Source organism: Apis mellifera, linkage group LG2, assembly GCF_003254395.2.
Source record: "Apis mellifera strain DH4 linkage group LG2, Amel_HAv3.1, whole genome shotgun sequence".
NCBI lineage: Eukaryota > Metazoa > Arthropoda > Insecta > Hymenoptera > Apidae > Apis > Apis mellifera.
The window spans coordinates 5,586,613-5,612,746 of NC_037639.1; the positions used below are offsets into that span (position 1 = coordinate 5,586,613).

At 31.3% G+C, this 26,134-nt stretch overlaps 1 protein-coding gene across 2 annotated transcripts in view; it reads left to right on the forward strand.

Moving 5' to 3' along the window:
• The window catches only part of LOC552020 (neuromodulin), an 89,935-nt gene that overhangs the window by 17,185 nt on the left and 46,616 nt on the right, over positions 1–26,134 (forward strand). The gene's annotated exons all lie outside the window — the stretch shown is intronic.

Consider the following 26,134-nt stretch of genomic DNA (forward strand, 5'->3'; position numbering starts at 1 on the left):
GTAATATCTTTAATAATCATGGAAGCAAGGTACAAGTAAGCCACTTTGAAGCTGAACGTTCTCTTTCTCGGCTCTCTTTGTGATCTGTTTATTGATTTGCTAGGATCAGCAGCCGGGAATAACGTTTCTTTTCTTGTATGGAGAGGGAATGAACCTTTGACACCTCAAGTTTAGCAAAGAAGTCGTTAGCCATCCACTTGACACGTCGACTCGTCAATCTTAAACGTTGAATACTTTGTTACTGTAGGCGAAGTCATGATTATCTGTCGCTTCAAAGGGAAATTCACCCGCGATTCAGGGAACAGTGTTCATTGGAATTCGATATTTAATTCATGGATAGTTTAACGGAGCTTGGTGGATGAATTAAGATATTTATTCAGTGGAAGAGAATCTTTGATCCATTGGCTTTTGGAAAATTGTTGAAAATAATTTTTCCTTCAAAGTGGAAAACCGATCGACTTCAATTTTTATTTATGTCGGTTGGAAATGGAAAAGATATTTTATAAATTGATAAAAATATTAATATGACGATAATTAAATAATTAAACTTGGATAGAAAAGTAATCAAAGAATTGTTACATTTAATATAAATTTATCGAATTTCTTTCTGAGTTTGGAGAAGTTAATATCGATATTGAATGGAGGATTCTCAAGAGAATGGTTCTTTTATATATTTTTATTAAATCAATGTATGAACAGAGAACTCTATGTTCGCAAACAAATTTGTTCTAATTTCGATGAAGCGTATATTTGCGTCGATTAACTCATTTGCATTTATTTTCGCAATAGTTTTAATTAAATACGATGTGTATAATTTTTAAAAAATTCACGCATAAACGTGCGAATGGAAGAGAAGAAAAAGACGTTGCTTTATAATTATAATTATTTGTTTCAAGCTGAAAAAGAGAATAGAAAGTTGCAAATGTTGGAAAAATATAAAATATACAAGTTTACGGAATAATTAAAAATTTGTAATTTTAAAAAACGGTGAAATAATTTCGTAAAATCTAATGATATATAAATTCCTAATAATTAAGATGTAATTATAACATAAAATTATATCAACACTCGTTATAATCAAATTATATGATAATTTTACTTAAAGTAAAGTGCGATTATGCGAAAATATTAATATTATGCGAAATAATATTTTTTTTTTTTTTTTATCAAAATGCAGCGACGTGAATTAAAATTTAGAATATCAATAAATTGATATTAAACAAGGGCATTGTCGATAATACCGTGCACGCATTTGCAATCGGTTTATTGCTCTTGACAAATTATACATTATTCATAAACGCGATTAATCGCGATAATTAGTTTGTAAACAGCGGGTTGCATAATATGAAGTCACGGTTGTGATATAGTTAATTGCAAAAATCATCAAGGGATCCCGCTTGTTCATAAGCATTATCTCTTCCCCTGGACCGAGAAGAATAATTTATCGTCGTTGTACAAACGATTATTTCGTCTACGTACGATTTATGCTTATCATATGTTAATCGAGAATAAAAATGAGCAGAAAGAAGAAGAAAAAACTGCAAAAATAAACAGGCCAAGGATGTGAAAGTTATAAATAGAATCGCAGATTGATATCTTGAAGACTGTAAACCCATATGCAACGCGTTTTATTATATAGTATTAGATTACAAATTAATTTATTGTGATTTATTATTATCCCATTTAATAATATGTATCACGATTTGTTACAATCCTCAGATTGCAAAATCTGCTTACAATTCCAATATTTATCGTGTTTCGTTAACTATGACGGAAGTAAAAATTTCCTGGAAATATTACGTTTCCTTTGAAACGAGTTGTATCATCGTTCAGTGTTTCAGTATTTCAAAACTATCTGTAAAAAAAAAAGAATACGCAATATTGATACGCATAAGTCTCCAAAATTTACGTAAGCGTCCCTTGACACACTTATTTCCGCTGTTCTAAATTTTGACAAAATACAAATGCAATTCCAGAGTTATAAACAGTTAAAATACAATTTTAATATTAAAATACAATTTTATTAAGTCCGTGGAATCCGGGTTTCAAATTTCAGATGTTTATCCCGCTTTAAGCTCCACTGTAAACGAATCCAATCTATTTCTTCGATGAAACGATCGTTTTATAATCGAACTCACGACTTTTTGCTTCTTCCTACATTCCGCGCAGATTTATTTTCGCGTTCGTCTGTCCGCCCGATCTATTTATTCGCGCATCGGATCAACGTCGTAATTAGATTTACCAATCTCTTCGTCGCTTTGAGATTCTTCTCCGCACGATTGAACGATCAATTATTTCGGAGATGGGCGCGTTGTTTTGTTGACTTAAAAGTTAAAGCGATACGATACATTAAGCTGCAAATAGACGGGGGAGGATTGAAACTATATCTGGGAAATGATCCATGAATTAAGGGAACGAATTATTGAAAAGGAAATAAATTAAAACGTGGCCAATGATCATCAATTTTAAAAATAAAATAATCATTGAATAATTTGATTGATTTGATTATTTTCAAAAGTGAATTTTATTATAAATTCAATTTAGAAATTGTTATTAAAATTATCGTATCAGGGATGGATCTTCTTATCTTCTCGATATTCCTGATCTCGCCCATATCTACTGACCTCTTTCCTCGAATGCACTCTCTCATCAATCTCTCCCGCAGACGTTTATGCATGTTAATGAATAGTTAAACAGATTTCCGTGGAATAAACATTGTTGGACTCTTTGGACCGATGAGTAAGAAGCCTTATGTTTTTTTTAAATACCGTGCTTATTAATTTGAATCGTTCGAAAAATCTCGCGTTGGAATAAAATTTTATCGCTTTCTTTTTTTTTTCTCAAATGAAATTTCTCTCTTCGATGGATGGTAAACGAGGTTTGTAATAATTAGAGAGAGAGAGACGAGAGATCATTTTTTTCTTGCGTTAATAACTGCACGCCTCTTCTTCTTCGTAATGACAATATAAGGCTTAATATCTACATCTAATTGTTTTCATCAAACGGTACATAACATACCAAGTTCCTTCTATCTCGCTATATGATGCAACACAATTCTTTTCCGCTCTTCCTGGAAAAAAATAGAATTTTTTGCCTTCTCTTTTTTCTCTTCTTCTTTCGAAGTATATTTTTATACAATTATCAGAAACAAACAAAGTAGAAGAAAATTATTATTCTCTCTATCTAAGATTTTCGGGATTCATGACGTCGGAGTAAAAAGAAAATAAGCGTTTCATTGGACGATAAATATATTATAGTGATTATTTTATACGTAATAACAATTTCAAGGTATAAGGATGTATAATTATCTTCGAATTTATCTTGAATCTCTCTCTTAGAACATTATGAATGATAATTAATTATACGTTACGAGTTAAAAGATAGTGCTAATAATAAATTAATAAATAAATATTATATTTTCCTCATTTAATGCGCGTATAATTTATTCGATGAGATGGGAAAGAAGTATATATAAAATATACAATTTATTATTCGATTAAAATATAATTAATTAATTTATCTTGAAACTGGATTGATGAAACTTCGAATAAGAAGTAGAATTCTTATCGATTTAATTTCCTTTTGACAATTTCGTCGATTAAAAACGATAGATATAAATTATTCCGCGAGATTAATTTAATTAAAGGATTCTGAGACGGAATATCGATTATCAAAAATTATGTTTTTATCAATTTCCTTTGCGATCCTAATAATATGATAATTGAATAGGAATAATTTTAATGATTTCGAAATAATTAAAAGCAATTTTCTTTCAATTATTCGTCTTCTTGTTGATAATCAAGAAAAATCAATCAATTGGATCACATGTTCGTGTCATTTCATATCTCGAATCTAAAAATAAAATTTATCTATCGACCCGTCAATTGACGTTGAAAAGTAAATGACAAACGATTAAAAATATTGATTGATTTTTTTTTCTTTTATAATATTTATTGATATTTTTTTTTCTCATGATTACGTAATACGTATTTTACTCGAATGATGATATTTATTCAATTCTGACATCTCGTATCTAGACTTTATTTCTTAAAATTTCCAACGAATTCAATTTAATATATTCTTTCAATGATAGTATTAGTATTATATCAATAATGTAATTATAGTAATAATTTTCTAAATTATCGTTAAAAAAATTTTTTCGATGACACTATAATAACTTTGAGTATTTAATAAATATCTTTTCATTCAAAAGTTTCGTGTAAAAGTTTTATCATAGATAGTTTCTAATAGTTACTTTAGAATTTCTTAAAAAGAAGTTTCTTTTTTTTCTTTATAAAAAGATTATAACGATAGCTTATATCATTTGCGGTATAAATATGGTGGATTTTGTAGCATGAATATTAAAATATTCGGATTATTTTTAGACAGAGTGAAAAAATACTTTGGGAGCAAAGTGGATCGTTTCTTGCATGCGTAACGAATATGGAGGAAAAAGTTGCACGTTCCTTTGGCCTTGCCAAACCATCAAATTCCCTCAGCATTTAAATGAAAATAACTGCATGAAAATTAGTTTTTTCCCTCCCTCCCCCCCTTCCATCGTTTACATATTCATAAACAAGTCTATTCGACAAAGTTGATCTTCATATTTGTTCATTTGAAGCGAGTTCATTTTGTTAATCAATAATTGCATTTTTCTTTTTTCTTAATTCGAAGCGATTATTATTTCTTCATGGATTAATTTAGATTCGAAAATTATTTTATCATTATTTTAGATTTTAGAAAACTTTGGATCAAATATTCTTTATTCAAATTTTATTTTTCATTCGATCAATTTCATATCCTCTAATATTATATATAATATCTAGGTATTATAAATATTTTTCAAATGACAAATTTGCACTGATTAATTCAGTATAGCTGACTAATTTCACGTTCTACTAAGTTGACGTAATCATTAAGTGATATTTCCACGAATGACTGAATCATGTTTGATAATATATATGCATAGAATATAACGCGAAATGCGATGACATGATAATTATCTAGTAATTTTGGAACGGTGATAGAATAAATTACAGTTAGGAAAATGAATTGGATATTTAGTATGCTTAGATAAATTTATAATATAAATTTTGTTTTTTTAAATATAGAAATAATTATATTTTAATTATTTCTATATTAGTTGAATAAATTATCGAACAATTATTTTTAATTTAATTTATTTTTAAATCAATAATATTTTTTTAAGGAAATTATATTATTGTAAAAATATCCATGGAACAAGAAAGAAAGAAAGAAAGAGGAAAACAATTTATTTAACCTCAATACGAATTTACTTTACTTTGGAATCAATTATTTTTATTTATTCAGTAATTTTTAGTTTCACTATTAAATAGATAAATAAATTTTAGATATATATATATAAATATCAATGAAATCATACTTATATCACAATCGATAGTTTTATATTATACTCCGATAATAAACTTTCGCCAGGTTTTCTTGTTGGTGCAAGCAAAGTTTCCCCGGAATTATATACAACTACTGATAAGTAGTAGAAATGCATGCATAGTCAGACTTCGTGATATTCGTGTCTAACTTTCTCGAACACAACAGTTTGCAACAGTTCTATTACAATTGTTGGATATCAGTGAAGCAAAATACTTTTTGCGGACAGGAAGAAAATAAGAAAAATAGTTGAATAAACGGGGGTAATTAAAGAAATTTCATTTCGCGAGAGGAATGTGAAGGTTAAGTTTCGTCTCGGAAGCACAGAAAGTTGGATATTATTTAGACGTTCATTAAAAGCTTGGAATAATTTGTCTGAGTTATTAAGAATTTTAACGAAGAAAGCATTTCAGGTTTGTTCGTAATATTGTTTTTCAGTTACTGGAAAAATAATTTTATACGCAATTTTTTAATAATTACAAGGATAATCTTAATATTCTAACGCTTATTATTTTTAACATTTCTCTTATGCATGGATATTTATATCTATATATTACATCTAATGAAAAAAATTCAAATATATGGACAAATCAGGTAAAACTATTCTTTTTACGCATTTATTAAAGGAAAAAATCCACAATCCTCGATGTCATCAATCAATTTATAAACATCGATTAAAAAAATAAATAAAAAAAGCGTGTTGTTTCTCGTATCAAATATCCACAAACGTGAAATAATACCAGATAAGTTCTACCTATCCGATTGTTGAAAATAGCCAAGTAAGTGAAATGAATATCGTACAAGTCAGACACAGGACAAAGGATATTTGGCATCTTGCTTTACCAAACAAGAGAGAACCGAAGAGTGCTGCTTGTTGGTAAAGTCGTGCAAGCTCAGTCGAAAGCTCTGTCTTTCTCTCTCTCTGTTTTATCGGCCGTAGCTACGAGCTCGCCATTGATAAGTCTTATCAAGCGTCCATCCATTTTGAATAGGTGGCGGCAAGAATCTTTCTTGTGGAGCTTTTATGAAATAGCGGAATACGGAAAAAGATCGCAGCTTAAAATAATTATACGCTTTATCGACGAGATTTTTGTCGGTCCTCGAACACGTATCCGCTGCTATTCCATCTTTAATTGGACTCTCTAGCCTCTGTTCTTCTTGAGGGAAATCCAGTCGACTCGTAGGATTTAATTTCAACAAATTTATTCAGTTACGTGACTCAATTTTTAAGCTTACTTTTAATAGCGCTCCTTTTCTTTCTTCTCCCTCTCTCTCTCTTTCGTTCTTCTTTTTATTTTCTATAAAAAGAACGTGATTGACTTTTATAGAAAGATCAACCTATTGACCTATATCATATATAATTTCTCGTTTTCTTGAATAATGATTCTCTGGTTTGTATTTCGTTTCAACAAATATTTCATAATCAATATTTCTCTATTTATCAAACAATTTATAATTATTTTATTATATTATTCTTTGAAAATATTCCTTCGTCGAAATTCCAAATTCAAAATTCTTCGTTAGAAATAATTTTTCTTCTTCTCTTGAATTTTATTTCTTCGCAATATTCTATTCTTCCGCAAATATTTTATGCATTACAGCACGTAAGTTGCTGACAATTCAGTGTTTCATTATAATAGGTCGCAGATTATGAACATGTAATGATTAATCGATTCCTCTTGCCTACAACTCGACTGCCACGAATTCCGTGCTTGACAGGCAAATAGCAACTAAATGCGATCATATTCTCGCCAATAACATTTCAGTTAAGTACAAGTTGTACAAACCAGATGCTATTTCTAAGGTTTTATTGAATCTATGAGTTTCTTTGTGCGATTGCTAGGTAATTTAATCCATTTTGTCTAATCCAAATCAAGATTTCTATCAATGCTTGATAAATTAATTTTTTTTTTTTTTAAATTCTTTTCGTAGGCACAGAATAAAGAGTTTTTAATTTCTATAGATTTTTTTTCAATCACTTATATTTTAATATTAGGAGATTAATGGAAAAATGAATATTTTGAAATGCAATATTATGTATAAATTTATTTTGGATTTCTTTCATTATTCTTCTATTCAATTATCTTGTAATTGATAATTGTTAAAATATTAATGTGTAAAATGAATTTCACGATGACTACTAATAATTTCTTTATTTTTCTTTTTAATAAAAATACATTTATTTTTGTTTCAATACGAAAAATTTCACAACGAAAAATTATTTTACTATCTGATTAACCGCACATGGAAAGTTTACTCCTTCTTCCACGACTTTTTTACTTCAACAAGCAATTTTCTTGTGCGCTTCTATGAACTGCGAATGTTGCAGAATAGATGTGATTAGGTACTGTCTCTATAAAAAGTGGGTCACAAGCTTGTAAGAATCTTGTTTCAAGTAATTTAACATTATTTTGATTTGCAATACGATGTTTATCATTGTGAAATCACTACTAATCTTCATGTTCAAAAATACGATACTTGATGAAACAAAAAAATATTTGATCGAAAAAGGAAACAATCAAAAAACTCATAGTCAAATTACATCAAATATTATAATCTTTCTCTACTATTCGTTATATCGAAGAGTATATATTTATAGAACATATTCTAATATATTTTTTTCTTATTTTGTAGAGATTTATCGGCAACTTCACGATCAAATTTCCCACTCAAATCCTTTAAAAATATTCATCATCACGACATGACAAATTTTCGCCGTTTGTTTCGATATATAAAATCACAGAGCAACGACGAGTAACGATAACGCGTCGAATGAACATATCTCGAAACGGAAACGATGCCTCTCCATATCCATCCGTCCAAATTTTTTTCCCCCCTCCTTCGAGTAAATTCACGGGGCACAGGCCCAACGCGGGCACGCTCCTGCGCCCCGCTCACTGAGATTGCGTGGCGTTCCGCGCAGGGCCGTAAACTCTGCCCCTTATAAAAGGGAACGCCGGCACCTCGAATACGCCAGTCGCACGTTAAAACAGGTAGCTCGCGCGAAGGTGAGAATCGTCGCGTTTTCCCTCCCTTCTGTCAGGTGAGTCCTTCCAGTACCACAGTATTTTATTTTTTTTCTTTTTTTTTAGATCTTTAGCTGGGGGGGGAGGGAGGGAGGGGACGAGGGTTCGTGCACGAGGCCTCGAGTGTGCAAAGGTCAAAAGGGTGGAAATACAGTTACGGCGTGGTGGCACGCGAGGCGCGCTTATTTCGACGCGGCGGGCTACGTTTTGGAAATTAGACGGGAAATGGTGGTTTTTAAAGGAAAAAGAATTTGGAAATGCTTGTTTCAAACAGGAGATTTTTTTTCTTTTTTTAGATATTTTTGTTTGGCGTTGCTTCGTGGCCGAGGGAAAAATTTCTTTGTTTTAACTTTGGGTGGGATTAAAAGATGGAAGGTAGTTGTTTAGTTTTGGGAAGAATTTAGGAATGCTTGTTTTTAAAACTTCCTCGCTGTTGTCGAGAATTAAAACTTTTGAGAATTTTTGATAAAAATATTTGGCTTTCCTTTTTATCGATAAAATTATTGATAAAAGTTCGATGAAGAAATTGGATAAGAGAGAAGGAAGAGTAAATTTGTGCTTTTTTTTTCGATATCGATTGTTAAAAATAAAGTGTAAGGAAAAAAATAAGGAAGATTATCTTTTGAAAGTATAATTTATGGACGAAGTATTTAAGAATATTAATATCTTCATTAAGCGGAAATTAAACTTTTTAAAAGAACGTGTGTAAAAAAGATATTTTTTTTCTTTCTTTCTTAAAGAATCTTCTTCAATGTTTCTTTAAACTATCCTCTTTTCGTTATTCTTCTTTTCAAAATTTATTATTTTTATTTTAGAGATTTTATTCAACTTGTTAAAAAGTTGATTTACAACTTTTCGGATTCATAATTGAAAATATAGAAATACCGTACGATTTATAAATAAAAATTCGCATCAAACGCGATCAAAATAAAAATGCAATGGCAACAAATTTTCTAAAAAAAAATAGAAGAAAAAAATAAAACTCGTTATGTCGAGATATATTCTTTGAAAAATCGATCATATTGTATATCTATAAATAGATGCATAAAATATGAATAAAACATTGACAACAATCTTTCTTCTACTAAAAGCAAATTCTTAGAAAATTCTTTAGAAGAAAACATCTCCAACCGTGTTATTCAGAATCCGTATTTCTTCGAGATTTATTTGAAAATGAAACCTTTCCTTTTCTCCGTGGTTTTAATTCGATTTTTTCTTTTTTCTCTCTCTTCATTCACCTCCAAGCTATTCGACGCGCGTTTACAGTCGCGGACAGAAAAGAATAATTAATGATCCTGTGTTTTAATTTAATAAACAAATGATTCATTTCCGCGGTGACACTCGCTAATTAATTCAATCGAAAAATTAATTTTGCGCGCGATCTTATCTCGTCTATTTCCGCGACTTCATTTAAAGGATAAACGAGATATCATAAAAAATGTTAGATCATCTTACAAAGGGTGAAAAATCTTAATAAAAGTTGAATACGCACAACACTATGTAAAACAATTGATTGGGCACATAGCGATTTTTTTTTAAAAATCTCTTTGAACGTCAATCCTCGAATTTTTTTTATCTTTCGAAGCATCTAAACACTTGTGCTATAATGTAATTACAAAATTGTATAAAAATATATTTCGAGTAATTAATTGTTTAAATGATTACGAAAAATGGAATGTTCAAAGAATTGATTTCGATAACACGCGTTTTGTTAATTAAACTCTCGTGAAGTTTTAGATTTTTACGATTGGCTGCACGAATAAATAGAATGGAATTGATTGGAAGGGAAAAAAAAAGGAGAGGCACAGACGTTTGGTGTAAGTTGCTCGTCCTTCCGCATAGGGGTTAACAAACAACGCAGAACAATGGAAGTTTCGACTTTGTGGAGTGAACGCGGTTGACATGTATACGTTTCAACGAAAATTCTGATAAAATCTCTGTTTAGATTCTTGTTTGAAAGTGTTATACGAATGTCTTGCGGTGATCGATGCTTGGAGAATTGTTGGAGCTGTTCCGATTGAAATAGAATATTGTTTCTTTATCGGTTTACTTCAATTATTCTATTTCTAGATTCTGATATTGAAATCTTTTCTTTTGTGTTTTTTGTTTTTATTTTTATTTTTTTGCTCATAAATTAGATTTTATCTTAGATGGTTACAACGATAGTTATTGTTAGGAGGAATAAAGATAAAAGATATATATGCATTGATAAGAAGATATCGGGAGATAGAAGGCGAATATTGGCGACACCATTTAAAAAAAGGCGTGAATTACTCTCGGCCAATGTTCAATTTATTCGCTTCATAAAATATTCGCATCATAATTCCAAAAATACGAGACCTTGGCTTGTTTTCATTTTTTTTTTTTTTCTCTCTCTTTTAAAGCGAAGCGATGCGACGAGATTAGATCTATAACGATCGGCACTTCTTCCTTAATGCCAATTTATCATCGCGTTATTATCTGTGAAAATAATGAATTTCTAATGCGAAAACGGTATTAATATTTAATTAACGATATGTGCTTATAATATTTATAGGAACTTTATCTTTTTATTCATGCAATGTGTACAAATGTTTTTCTTCATCTTGAAAATCGATCAAGCTGACATTGGCTGATTATAAATGAATGATCGACAGAATATTCAAAATTAGATAAAAAAAACGTGGAATAAGTATGGAACTTTTTTATTCAAAGATACAAAGATTTTCTAGAAAATCGAATTTTAAATATTTTATCCTAACTGAGATTTTGAGCACGTTCGAAACTGAATTTTCTCGAAAATGAGATATTCAAATTTTATTATTAACTCAACAAGGGAAGAAAATTCCAAGTTATTCTCTCACCAAACAAGCTTTATTCCAAGCTCCAATTTCTCAATTTAAAAATGTTACAATCTAAACTTTCTTAACCCTTCCATCTTTCAAGAATTATCTCAGAATCAAAAAATCATTAAACATCGCGATATTTCTTCTTCTCAATCAGCTCTTCCTTCGTCATCAAACTTTTTTCTATTATGCACATCTTTTCACGATCCTCAGGCTTTCCTTCGAAACGAAACACGTCACAGATGTTTCCAGTAAATTTGTTTTATCGAAAGCAAACGTGTGTATCCGGTAAGAAACGTTCTAAATCCCTACGTGAAACGCAAAGAGAAACGGCGGCCATGAAACACTGAATGTAGAGTAATCCTCGTGTTGCGAAAGAAATCCTCAGTTCAGTAGCTAGGAGATAGGTTGCACGACTTTTCGAATCGTACCATCCCTTTCGATTCTCCTCCACCATGCTTTGGGAATTGCCCCCGTGAAATTGGACCGGTTGATTTATACGGTGTATTCGATGTCCAATATGCTCGTAACATTGTTGCGTTAGTTTTGGAAAAGCCAATAAGTTTTTGGCGCAGAAAATTGTTTTTGAAATATGTATGCTACGTTGTTATTTAATATTAAAGGAAAAGTTAAGGCAGTTAGGTGTTGCAGGCGAGATGTAGAGGTTATAGACAAATTTCCAATATTCTATTTTTATACCAAAAATTGATTATTATAGTATTCCTTTTGAATTCTAAATGCATAGGATGTTCAGTTATTCATGATATTTCTCTTAGGAAAGAAAAAAAAACTTTCTTCGTTTTTGAATAAATCGAGTTTAAAATTACGGATATATATTCGACAATAAAATTCTTGGAGAATTGTCTTTTCTATTTTCTCGCAACATGTATTCAAATACATTTCAATAATTGCATATGAATATTTATAATCTCTCATACTCGTAAATAACCGTGTATTTAATTTTCAGTGTTTAGAAACTTAATATTCCATTATCTCCAAAGATTTCCTTCTTCGTTTTAATTAGATTATTTTACTACCCATTCTAAGTATGATGAGCAAAAAAAAATTTTTCATATATATTTTATGCAATTTAAAATTTATGTCTACAAACATTTGAGAAAGAAATTTTATCATCGACATATATCCAAACAAATTGAAATGTTAGAATGAATTAATCAAAGGATCAATCAGGATTATAATACTCTTAGAATAAAAATTATATATATAGAAGACTTTATTCTACTATTAAAAAAATAATACTTTTCTCGCATCTTCACATTTTACCTCGAGGTGTTGTCAATCCGAAGGAAGCATAGCGCGAGGTGCGAACTGAACGTGATAACACGAGAATGCTCGTGGGGAATAACACCAAGCGGACGTCTGTGTTTGACATAAAATTATTACCGGTAATATTCCTTTCGAAACGATGCATAAATCGGTTCGTAAATCAATGCTTCTAACAGACGGAACCGGAGCCGAGGAGAAAAAGCAACAACATTCTGTGGTAATGATGCAACGATCACACGAAGCGAGGAATAATTGAGAGGAATAATTGATCATAATTAAATTGTGGTTGTTTTGAGTGAAAAATTTCAATGTATATAAATCCACAGAATGTGCAGATGTGATTATACATTTAAGTGATATAACTTATTCAATATTTGATAAACTCACGATATAATATAATTCTCGTTAAAATTTTTTATTTTTTTAGATAATAATTAACAAGTCTTTCAAATTGACCTTTATTTTATTATTATTTTCTAATTAGATATAATTTATACTTTGGAGAGAATTAATCAAAACGATTCATGAAAACTATATATGACAAATGATAAAAAATCTTATTAAAAATAACACGTACCATTGAACGAAAAGTTATAAATATTATAATAAAAAATAGAGGATGCATTGAAAATTCGCTAAGCATTCTATTTCATTAAAAAAAAAAAATAAAAACAAAAAGAAAGAAAGGAAGAAAGGAAAATAAGCGGATAAAAATTTATCGAATAAAAATCGAAGATAACGAACATTCCGTCCATCCAATAAAATTGAACGAACCCTTCGATTATCTTCGTTCAGGCGTGTAGATTTTATCGTGGCGTGGAGAGGGAATCCGGTCGACTGAATCTCCCGTTTCGACTCGAAGTTCACGCGAAAACTGGCGGGAATGCCACGAATTTACGTGCTCACGCTGCCGTGAAACGCAGAAATATAACGAACGAGGGATGAGGATTGTGTTGAAGTAGCGAGCACGATGACTTGAGCGGGGAAAAAATAATTAGGGAAGTTCGCCAAAGAGTGTACTCGTGTAAACTCTCTTTCTCTCTCTCTCAAGATAGAGTTGTTTTTGATATCTCTATGCTTTTATATTGTCCAAAGAAAGATCCAAGCAGGAGAATTGCAATCGTTGATTATACTCGTTCGTTTAATTAACGAACGTGCAATAACGAATTTGTGGATATATTGGATTCGATCGAAGAAGATGGATCTCGAGTTCTCGTGTATATTAAACTCGATCCAATCGATTTTCTTTCCCTTCTTGTTGATTGTGAAGGTATTTGTGTTTTTATGACGAATATACATTTACCTTTCTCGTTATTTTAGGATAAAAGAACTTCCCATATGTATTATTATTTATACAATACATATTTTGGAAGTTTCTTTTGGCGAAAGGAAATTGAAATTGATTTAAACTTTTTTAATCGATTTATAAATAGCAGGAAGATCTAATTCGAATCTTAATATCTCAACTAAACGTAAGAAATTTATATTAATTACATTACTTTTAATTTTAATCATCTACGATATTTCTATTATTTTTCCTCCTTTCTTTATATTCCATATTGTTTAACAATTATTCAACGAATATTAATAACGTTCTAATTACAATTTCCCCGCAATAATCTCGTCACATTTTATCACGGTTCTCGATCGGATCGGAAGACTGGCAGCGATAATTCACCCATCCACTTCAATCCTTACCCGGTGTAAGACGTTTAATACGTCCTGTTTCATTAAGAGCGAACAGGTCGGATCGATTTTCGATCCTCCGGCCGCGTACGTATGCGGCTGTCGCGTTTTAACCCCCGATGTGCTCTGCAAAAAGGAAAAAAAAAAGGGAGGAAAAGGGATCAAGTCTGATCGATACACGCGACTTTGTATATATGTATATACTGTTCACGGAAATGACGAAGATGTTCGCCAGCATGGCACACCACTTTTGTCCTTTCAGAAAATTACTCGCGGGAATATCGACGGAACTCGGTTGGAATTTTGCGCTTCGGGCGTTTGGTAACTTGGAGCTCGTGATATCTTGTGTATGGAATAAAAAGAGGAGAGAGAGGGAAGATAATTGCAAGGAGAAAGAAAGATTAAAATAAAAAAAAAGAAGAGGGAGAAGAATGGATGGCACCGTTCAAGTATTCATGAAAAATCGTAAAGAAGTTGTACGGATAAAAAGGATAAGAAGTCTTTGGAAAAATCTTCTCTTTTGTTCCGTTTAAATCTTTCTAAAGTGTTTACTGCTTGTCTTCCTGTAAATGATATCGTTAATTAAATCGACGAGGATAAAGTTTTGTATCGAAACCTAATATCGAAATTTAATCACGATCTCTTTGAGGCAATTTTTGATATTGAATAGATTCGATTCGTGTTCCTGTTCGTATATCGATCTTGTTGTTCTTTATTTATTTATTAGTGATGCCGATGGAATCGAAATTCGATTGATTGGAATTTGTTTTTGGAAGAAACGCGGAATAATAAATAATGGATGGATGGACAAAGTGGATGACGTGATGAGTGAGTTTATTTATTTATTTATTTTTTGCGGAATATAAGTACATGGAAAAAAATATGATCTATTTTAGATAATGGAAATTTGCAATATCCTCTTAGTAGAAAAGGTTAGAAAAGGAGGTCACATTTTTTTTATATTTAGAACTTTCACTTTGCATTAACACTTTCAATATATATCTATTTTATTTGATAAAATAGAGAAGATTATTCAATTTTAATCAACTTCTCATCATACATTTTCTTTATTAATTCGTTCAAGGTATCAGCATAATTACATTTCTTAATTTCTTAATTAAGATTTACTCCTAAACAAAATTGTTTCAACAACTCCTTTTCATTAATCAAATTTCCATTGTATAAAAATTGTTATCTTTCAGGCAAATCAAATTTCATAAACTTAATCAAATATCAATTGACAAACAAAGAAACCAATTCGTTCACAAAAAAAAAGAATCATCAAATTTATCTTAACCTTAAATTCTTCTTAATAATTTCTTATAAGTATAACAAATTAAGTTTATCCTTTTATTAAATCAATTTTAAAATTCGACTCCACGATCTATCCCAATCAACAAAAATAAAATCTACTGGCAAATATCAAAAACACTCGTTTCGAAACGAGACAAGAACAAAAATAAGTTGAAACAATTGAAAAAAAAAAAAGAAACGATTGTTTCATCGCGAAATCGCCAGAGAAAGAGATATTCACCGAAATTCATCGTGCGTCTATCCATTTGACGGAGAACGGACAGGGCAAAGTGTTGACACGTTTTTGAAACGTGGTTGCGCAACGAAATGGTGGCGAGAAAATTTATAAAAGAACACGTAGAACGCAGTTCCGACGATTCCGGTGCCTGGCGCGGTCCCGATGCGCAGTTGTTCGTGTGCAAAGCTCGTGTATCAATAGTGATTACGATCCGAGACGGCGGAAATATCGTTGATTTGTTTTATTTACTCGCGCGCTGCCGTTTTATCGGATGGACCCTGACTCCACAGTTCAAAGCGTTTCGAATTCAGGAATCTGTTGGCCGGGAAGATTAACGTGAACACTCGCTTCGATTATCTGACTGGAATGGGATAGCAGCCACGTTGCGTCCATCGTTAGCTTGCCGCGCGAATGTTCATTTTTAGTCTCTTAGCGGAAAAGATTCGTGTATGGATTCGTGTATGGATTCAAGTACGTGTAAATTTATAAAATGGATTTTAATTAAAAGAGTGTACAATTTTTCTGCAATCAAGTCATTGAGAGACGTAAAATCGTGTTTTAGATAAATTAAGATTAATATGTCTTTTAATGGACGTTTAATAATTAATGGTTTTTTGACGATTATTTGTTCGGATATTTTGCTTTGGATATTCTCAATATTTTCTAAAATATGGAATCGTTAGATGGTAGAAATTTCTTGTAAAAAAATATTATTATTATGTATCTTCGATTTAATATCTTTTTTTTCGTCTATTGAATTTTAGTTATTGTTTTCAAACATAGTATATCTTGTTTTAATATTGACACGTTTTTAAGTATTATTTTTGAAATTCTCGGGGGGGTTCTTTATCGAAAAACTTTCTCTTAAATCTTAAAAGGTTGGTTGGAGTGTTTTGATGTTTTTCTTCTTTACTTTGATTACTCTTGCCTTTGGTGGTCTTTACGAAATGCAAATGATTCGCGCTTCTGTTAATACGAGTTTCCTTTGAGGAAATGCGGAAATTAGTTTAAAATTACGTTAAATCAAAAATAAGGAAAATGTTTTTATGAAAGTTTCTAATTTCAGTTATAAACGGTGCAAAAGAAAAAAATATAATTTCTTACGGTAAATTAAAATCCTCCTTAAATTCCATTGAAGTTGTATTAATTGAGGTTATAATTTTTCATTTTAAATAATTTATGATGTAGATTTATGTTTTTCAAGCTTTTTCCCTTTACTTTTATTTTTATTTAAATTTACAATTTATATTTTTGTTTCAATATTAATTATATTTTCATCCATCTTCCTACAAAGACAAAAATTTTACGACTTTAATATAAACCAAGATGCATATCATAAAATATCCAGCAATATGATATTTATTCCCATCATTTTTTTGCACCATATCAGGCTTTTACGAGCTCACCGATATCTCCAGATAATATAAATTTTGATGTTTCTGCAGAAATGATAAAGTTATATTCTGTTTTCAATTTTTCCTCCTATTGAAATATCTCTAGAAACTTTTTTACTTTGGAAAAATATATTAAAATAATAAGAATCACGTGTCTAATATTGATTCAATCGTATTTCAATTATAATTCTTATTCGATCATTCAATTTTTTTTTTTTGTATTTATTAAAATATTTTTCAACGCTATTTATCCAATTCATTTTTTCTCTTACAACCAAGTTTCTCCCCGAACGAAGCTCTTTATTTTTCTTTTTGTAATCATCGTTGCGTATCGTAATCGAGCTTAATTTACCATCGACCATCATCGAATTGGAAATTTATGATAAATTTATAATTCATACGACTGGGCGCGCGTGTGTCATCGATTGAATTTCTCAAAATGTCAACACTAAATACACGCGGAGGATGGATTAATGAGGTATTAACTTTTCTTTGTGACTGATTCACGTCCCGTAATTAAAAGCGAAACGTGAAATAGCCGTGCAATTTCCGGTTGATGCGGATCTCTTCTATAAAAGTGATATTAAACGAGAAAAACGCGAAACGTTTTATCACGAGATCATTAACTTTCTTATATTATTATATTTTTCTTAAGTCTAATAATAACTCATAAAACAATTTATGATTCTTTTTCTTTCTTTCTTTCTTCCTTTTTTTCATTCGTAGCCTGAAGAAAAAAAAATATTTAAAAATAATATTCGAATCGAATAATCGGAATAATTGCAATTATTTTGTAAACAGCAAATACTTCAAAGATACATACACTTGGTTGTAATGCTTTTTCACGAGATTAGATATGCGCGTTCAATCATCTGCAACGTAATTAAAATATTAAAGTTGCACGTATACACGATAAATGTGTGGCAGTTTGTAAACAATTTACTTCGAAATTAGTTCATTTCCGCAATAATTTACGGAGTAACTAGTTAGAAATTCAGGTTCGTATTGTCGTGAACGTGTACGAGTGTTTCGTACTTTTAACACTCTGATTGTTACTGCTGTTTGAACATTGTTTGAACGTAATTTTGCATTTGAATGTTTATCAAGGTAAATGAAAAGTCATTTAGATACTTATTACTCGTTGTTGCACAAGTGTCGTGCATAGTTAAATGATAAATTGACTATTAAGAAATATATGCTTCTTTTTCGTATTTTATTAACTAACAATTAAATTTTCGTTTCATTCAATTATATTACATCTCTTTCCCTTTCTTTTTTTGTAAATATGAAATGAACAAATAATTTCTGGAAAAAAATAGAGGAGAGAAATAAAGATAGAGGAGAATTGTTAATTTTTTTGTTCATAATAAAGGAATATTAATTTCGAGCAAAGTGAGAATTTAGTTTCACAAGGAAGTGGGGATTTTGTTTTTTTTTTAAAACTGTTTAAAAAACTTTTGCTAGATTTTAGAATCGCAAGAATTATTCTAAATTATAACTGTATCACAGTCTGTTTGTTTGGTTTGAATAACTGGGTTGAAGTTGAGTATTTATATAGGTGATTTTGCAGAGATGTGAAAACGATTGAGATAAAAAAAAAAAAAAAAAAATATTTGTTTCAGTGGATGAATAGAGAGTGATTGAATTGAATCGATAAATATTAGACACGTAACAATGAATCTCTTTCCTTTCTTTCTTTCTTTCTTTCTTTCTCTGCGGTGAAATTATATATTAATCTTTGGAAATTAAAATTTCAGTACAATTTTACTCCATCTCCCTCGGATTTTATTGCCAATCGTAAACGCTCGAGACTGACTCTCCCGATATAGAATCGGATTTCGATGAAGAATTTAACGCTGTTGACTCGGGGAAACTGAATTAATAAATTCTGGAGGAATACGATTTTTATATGCGTTCGTCGTGGCCTTCGATAATTTTAAATAGTTTGAAGAGGTTTAAGAAAAGTCGAATAGTAAACTTTGCGAACTTTTCGTAGAAACTCATGGTAAATTTACGCACATTAATTTACTAATTAAATTACAACGCAGAAAAACGGGATCATTGGCAGTATAATACGAAGGATTGCTAAAGATACCGTTAAAAGTTACGCTACATTTCTCTCTTCCATGGCACGCGTATTTTTACACATCGCACACTGAATTCCGGATCATTGACGTTGAAAATCTCGTCGATCAAGCGAGAATATTTGAAAATGAACGAAAACGTTGAAAGCAGCTTTGTTAAAATCAAAGCTTTTACGATGCTCTATACTCTTGTATCATCGCACAATATTGAATATTCAAAAAAAAAAAAAAAAAAAAGAAAATCATGGGAATCACGAAATCTATTTGATTTATTAATCGATATAATTAAACTCGAATTAAACGTAACAAAAATCTAATTAAAATTCTAATGCGAGTCAATTTAGAAATTTCCAATACATACAAGCAATAATTTTCCAGAAATAAACGTATCCATCCATTTAATTTGCTTCGAAACTCGATCGAATCGTATTAAAATGATCGAAAACTTTAAACCGCGATAATTCCGAAGATACCAATTTCCTATCGATGGATGAAAGCTCATTGGAAGCGCGGAATCTTACCCTTTAAAACGCCTTTTCATTCATCCCGATACGACTTCCGGTTGCCGAGATATCGTCGTGCAAAGAGAAGGGTAATTTTTTAATCCTTACTCCATCGCTGTCCTCGTCTCTTGTCTAGGCCTCTCGCTCGCACTCCCGTCTCCCCGACCTATCCCAAATTGCAGACAAGCGACAGACGCGATTCCTGGAAGAACGTATTACGCAACACGCGTTTCCAGGAAAGAAATGTAGGTCGCGGGCCCATTCATGTTCTCTTAAATATATTGCTTCGAATCGTTATATCTCGGCAACCGGTTGAGATATCGGGATGAACCAAAGACTGGCTTCAACAGTATCGTTTCCTCCATCTTCTGACCAGGATCATTCAATGATACGTGCATTTTCTATCGCGTCGACACAAGTTTTAGCTGTAATAAAAAATCAGCAGCATCGTTTCCAAATCGAATGAAACTGTACGCGTGATTTTCGTGGCGATTCATCCATATTCGAAGCATCGTATTCTTGTCTGCTTCGTTTTGCTTCTAAAAAAATTGCTCGCGAAAATAAAGAAAGAGTCGTTTTAAATAAGGAGAGCGAATCTATGCGTACGTATAATCTTCTACGAGATAGCTGGGTTAACGAGCACGAGAATGAATTATAAAGAGCACGACGTCTTTTCTTTCTTCCTCTTTTTTTCCCCCGCATTGTACGCAGGGATAAAAAAGAAAAAGGGGAAGAAATGTTTTACGACGAATAGGCGCATTGGAAAAATTTCGCCACTATATGGAAATAATACTTATGGAAAATTAAAACGCGCGGAAGTGCATCGTGGAGAAAGAAATGTTTAGTTGAAAATGTACAATATTTTTTCGTGCGTGGTTTAATTGTTCAGGGTTAGTTGTTGAACAACTTTCGCGGCTTTTGCCAATGTGTCTCGGTTCCATTGTTTGCGTTAAAATGTTGGAAATATAAATTATGGAAATAAAATGAAATAGGAAATGTTTAAAGTTTTAAGAATTGATAAACTTTTCAATTCTTATCATTCTTATTATCTTATTATTAGATTAATCCTTTTAACTGTATGTATATATGTTAAACGAACATTGAGTAATTTTTATTAACGTAAATGATATATTTAGAAAATATTTAAAAGAATACAAAAATTACTTATAATTCTTTACTTTAAGATGGAGAAATATGTTAACAAACAAATTTATTCTCAAAAGAATAACGAATTTCTGACATTTCTGAATTATAACAGAGTTATACTATTATTCGAAGTCTGCATTAATTTAAATTTTAATTAGTTTAAGAATAGCAAGTATTTTGATCACGAACGCTTCGTGCACAGGCACAGAATAATTTCGTTAATCAAACGTAAGGTGTTCGTTGTTAGTTTATTTCAATTTGTGCTCACGAAGAGGAAAGGAGAATGTTACAGGCCTGCCGATAATACTGTTGGTTAATTAATGCTAAATCGAATCCTAGCTTCATCAATTTCTTTCACTTCAATGGAATTCCCAAATTATCGACATTCATCTGTGATTTTTCGCGATGAAACGAAACTAATGAATTTCATAAGCGGCTTCTATTTTCTAGAACGATGTTTTCCATCAAATTTTCTTATTTTCAAACAATCATTAGGAACTATAACGCTTCTCATAGAATAAGCTTATTATTCTGAATAAAGGATATTAAGGATAATTTTGTAAAACTTTTCTTTATAATTCTTATAATTTTCAAGGTAATAAAATGATCATAAGTTAATTATATATTATAATTACTTGTTGATATCGTGATATATATATTTTTTAAAGAAAAAATTTGAAATTTTCAAGAGATGGTCGCTACAAACTTAATTTATCTCCCTTCTTTTTCAAGATTCTTTTTCTTAATGTTACACAATATCTTATCGCGTATTTCTTATTCAAGATAAAATAGAATATGCATATCCTGATACGAGATAAATGAAATACAGATTACTTCGATTCTCGTAAGAAAACGAAGCATCGTTTGGAAAAATATCTCGCGGTTTTAACCAAATTGTTCCCAATGGAATAAAGCTAGTTTCCTCCAAGATTTCCTCCGATATATCCTCTTTGAAGAAACACGTCTGTAAGTATTCTTTCTCGATGGAAATGTAATACACTTGGATTAGATCAGAGTTATGGGATTTGTTTCTGAAATAAATTTATATATCGCATTTCTTTCTCGCGCGCAGATAGATTAAAAATCCAACGTATATTTAAAAATTGTTTAATTATTTTCTCAATTAATTCGAATAATCCACCTTCTGTTCCTAACTAACACTTTTAAAAATTTCACAAATTATCGAAGGAAATCGCATTATTTTTCCAATATCTGGCAACAACCGAGAGTATCCGATCTCGAAATGGAGATTTTCTTTTCGAACAATGCAATTTTCACAGTGCCGAGTCAAATTGGCTCAGTGTTATCGCGTTATTATACCAAGTTTCACGAAACACGTTATGCACGTTGGTGGATAGGAGTATTTGATGTTGGGTAAGTGGCACACGCTGTTTCGTATTCCACAGGGATCGATCGAATGTCCTGTATGTCCCTCGAGGTTCGAAACGTAATTCGTTAGCCGGCAATGGAGACTTCCTTGTAATCTGGCGAGCAATTTACCTAAACGTATTAGCATGAGGCATCTGAAAGTAAAATTCGACGTTTTCAGGGGAGAGAGAGCCCTCCGTGCATTCCGTGACGGGGAAATTTTCTTAAGAATTCTTAAGACTTGCAAATAAAGGGAGATACGGTCGGTTGTTACGTCTGAATGATGAAATTGTAAATATGTATTCCTTTCAGATTCGGTGAATCTGTAAATTATACGATGCATCTATGCTCCTAGTCGAAATTTTTATCATTATATACTCGTGGAATCATTGTTATTATTATTATTAAAGCTTTGAACAAATTTTCTCTGACGTGTATTTTTATTTTATAGAATAAACAAGTTTTCCTTGAATATTTTCAATCGTTACAGGGGAAAAGTGGGAAAAATTGGAGTAGAAGATTTTTTAATAAAAAAAGAAATTATTATTCTTGAAGATAGGGGGGAAAAAAGTTTTCAATTACTCCTTTTAAAGGATATTTATATTGTATTACACTTTTGTATTATAGGCTTTTTCATTGAAAAGCAATTGAGAATCGAGCACGGTTAATAGATTCGCGGGTGAATTCAATATCCAATTTATCGCTTATGAATTTTTGATAGGAATAATTCATCGGCGCCGAACTCTTCTTCCAACAGCCCTTTTTGCGGCTGCTCTCCATCCTTATCCATTCAAAGACCTGTAAAGTGTTAATCTATCAATACACTCGTTGAATATTGCAACCAATATTCCATTCCTATTTTACATATTTTCAACTCAGAAACATTCATCGTGAAATTAACGAATAAAAATTACCTTCTAAAGTATAACAATATTTAAGCCACTTGAAAATTATTATTATTTTCATTCTTCTCAAATATTATCCTTGCACTTGCATCGGAAAACAAATAATTTTTCACAATTAAAATTAATAATTCATAATCCATAATTTCCAGATTTTCATAAATCCAGAATCGTTGGATTAAAAATTAGAAAATATCTTTATCCATTTATGATTCGTGGCAACCACTTTTACGTAACATTAATATCGGAGAATCGTTGCAATTACCGAGGATTTTATCGGAAATCGTTGCTTCTTCCATTGGCGGAAGGAAGTGTACACACACACACACACACAAATATTTGGACGCGTTTTACTTTATCTTTCGGGAAATTCCAGTAAACTAGACTGCGTTTATCTTCATTAAAAGTTACGGGATTCCCAACCATTCGACTCGTGCCCCGGGAACAACTGGAGGAATTATGTGGGACACTCGCGGCCACTGGAACATGAAAATGAAAGGGAAAAAAAAGGAAAAAAGGATCGAAACAGTAACGATGGATGCGTTACCGTTCAATGGCTGCTCTCTGCTTTTTTTTTTTTCGTTGAAATATCGAAGACGACGATCTGCTCCTCTGTTTCGAATCAGAATGAAGAGCGTAATATTGAATGTTGGCTCGAAAAATATTTTACAGTGAATATTTCATTTGTGAAAACGTATTGCAGAATATATCTAGGGATTATTTTATCAGCCCTCAGTTTTTCAGATGTACAATTTTGTGGAAGGGATGATTTAATGAAATTTACTCGTCATTTTGAGAATCATATAGGTGAAGGGTAAAAATATATTTCCGTGAGAAATTAACGTTTTAAGTGAAGGCTGCTTTTGTTTGCTTTTATATATCCTGGCTTCGCTAATGTGTTAGCTTTAAAGCACACGTATAAATGTACAGGTTAAAACAACTTGCGCAAGGTGAGTTGGAATAATATAAAATTAGGTTCCATTTTCTATCGGTTCAGTAATTGTAATTATTATATTCCCAAGCTTAATGTTTGTCGAAGATATTAATTTAAAGTGTATTTTATATAATTGAACCTTTTTAATATCTCTTTGAATAATTAACTTGTAAATTAACTTCATGTTCGTATTTCTTTCATATTCGTTACTAAATCACACGCAAAAATGAAATGCAATGCGAAATCGATCGTTAAACTTGGTTACAAATGCGCACGATAGAAATTGAAACGCGAAGTCAATTAGCTCCCCGATAAAACCTTATTTCTCACGATTATCCCCCACAGTTGTTTGACTAATTTCCTCCGTTACAACATGGCGCTATGAATCTCACTTTCCATTCCATAACGATCATCAGTTTGCTTCTCTTAATCGTCGAAGAGCTTCGAAATTGTATATATATATTTTGATTATCGCGTGTTGACCTTGCAAAAACTGTGAATTGCACTTCGAAGGTGAAGGCGAGACTTGAAAAAGGTAATTAACAACCTTTATTATTCTCTCGATGCAAAAGTTGTTTCAAAGATCTTTGTTTTGATTGAGTTTAATTTGATAAAAATATTAAATGTGTATTAAATTTATTAAATTTCTTTTTATTATATTATAATTTTCCACAATAGTGCAATATATTCGTAAATACACAAATAAAATTAACCCATTTAACCAATTTGTTAAATCAAGCAATGATAAATACAGTATTCAGGAAATTCGATACGAAGTAAATTTATTTGTTTCATCAGAAATAAATCAGTCTCGTTTTGAATTTATCGTGAAATCATCAATTAAGAGATCTCCATTCTTTTTAAGCAAAATGAAAAATTGTACATCGTTCAACTTTTCGAGGAAATTTTCATAACCACCATCATTTTTCCATCCCCAAACGTTTCGACGTTTTTACATTTGCATTTAGTAGGTCGTAAATCTCCCTCCCGTATTTTTTAGTGATAAAGAAGGAAGGGATAAAGAAAATCTCGGTCGATATTGCAAATTTTTGTGCATCACACAAGAGAATTGGAATAATTTGTTTTCGAATAAACATTAAGAAGGTGCATCTTGTTAATTTTGTTTTCAATTAAATTTTCAGATACAGTGGAATATAACGAATATTACTTTTGGAATATAATTTTCCAATTAACTTTTTAAAAATTTCAATGCTTTTTTCTTCTTTTTTAATCCGAGATAAAACTTTTTGAACGATATAATCGATCCGTGGACTTTCGCGTTTCTTTCATTTCATAAAGTAAGAATTCTCCAGTGGAATTATATACTCGATGCATGAATAAATAAAAAACTTTGCGAGTTGGCTGCGGTAATAATTTGATTAAATATTTCAAGCTGCTCGGTCCCTTTAAAATATCCCTCCAAGAGTTTCTATGCTTCTGAAAAAAAATTGTCTCGAAATCAGGTCGGAAGCATCGCGATTTGCTTTTCATAAATTTCTCCTCCCTTTTTTTAAATTTTTAATTCCTACACGTGGTACACCTTTGTTCCCTCTTTTCATCGGGTTTATCAGACACCATTTTCCTCTTTTTTTCTTTTTTTCTTTTTTTTGGGGGGTCGAAAGAGAGAGAGAGAGATTCCTTGAGGCGTGTAACCGGCGAAAAAAGGCGATGCACCTTGAAAATAGATCCTGCACGAAACGACGGCTAAACCAGTAATTATACTCGCGTAACTGGAAACGTGCACATGCATGCAAAGTGTCACTAACGGTGTACAGGCAATGATTCATTGTCCTGTTTTGTTTTGTGTTTTATCACTGTGATACCACCGGGAGTATATTCTCTTTTTTCCCCCTTTTCTTTTTTTCTTTCTTTTTCTCCTCTCTTTTTTTCTTTCCTCCTTTCTCGTCACGTTTATGATACCTGTTTAAGATACGTGCTCTTCGTTTAAGCAAAGATACAGAAGTTGTTGCATAGCACGAGTCATAGAGATGGCAGACGAATTAGCTGCGTCGTGTTAGAAAAGACAGGATTGTGTCAGA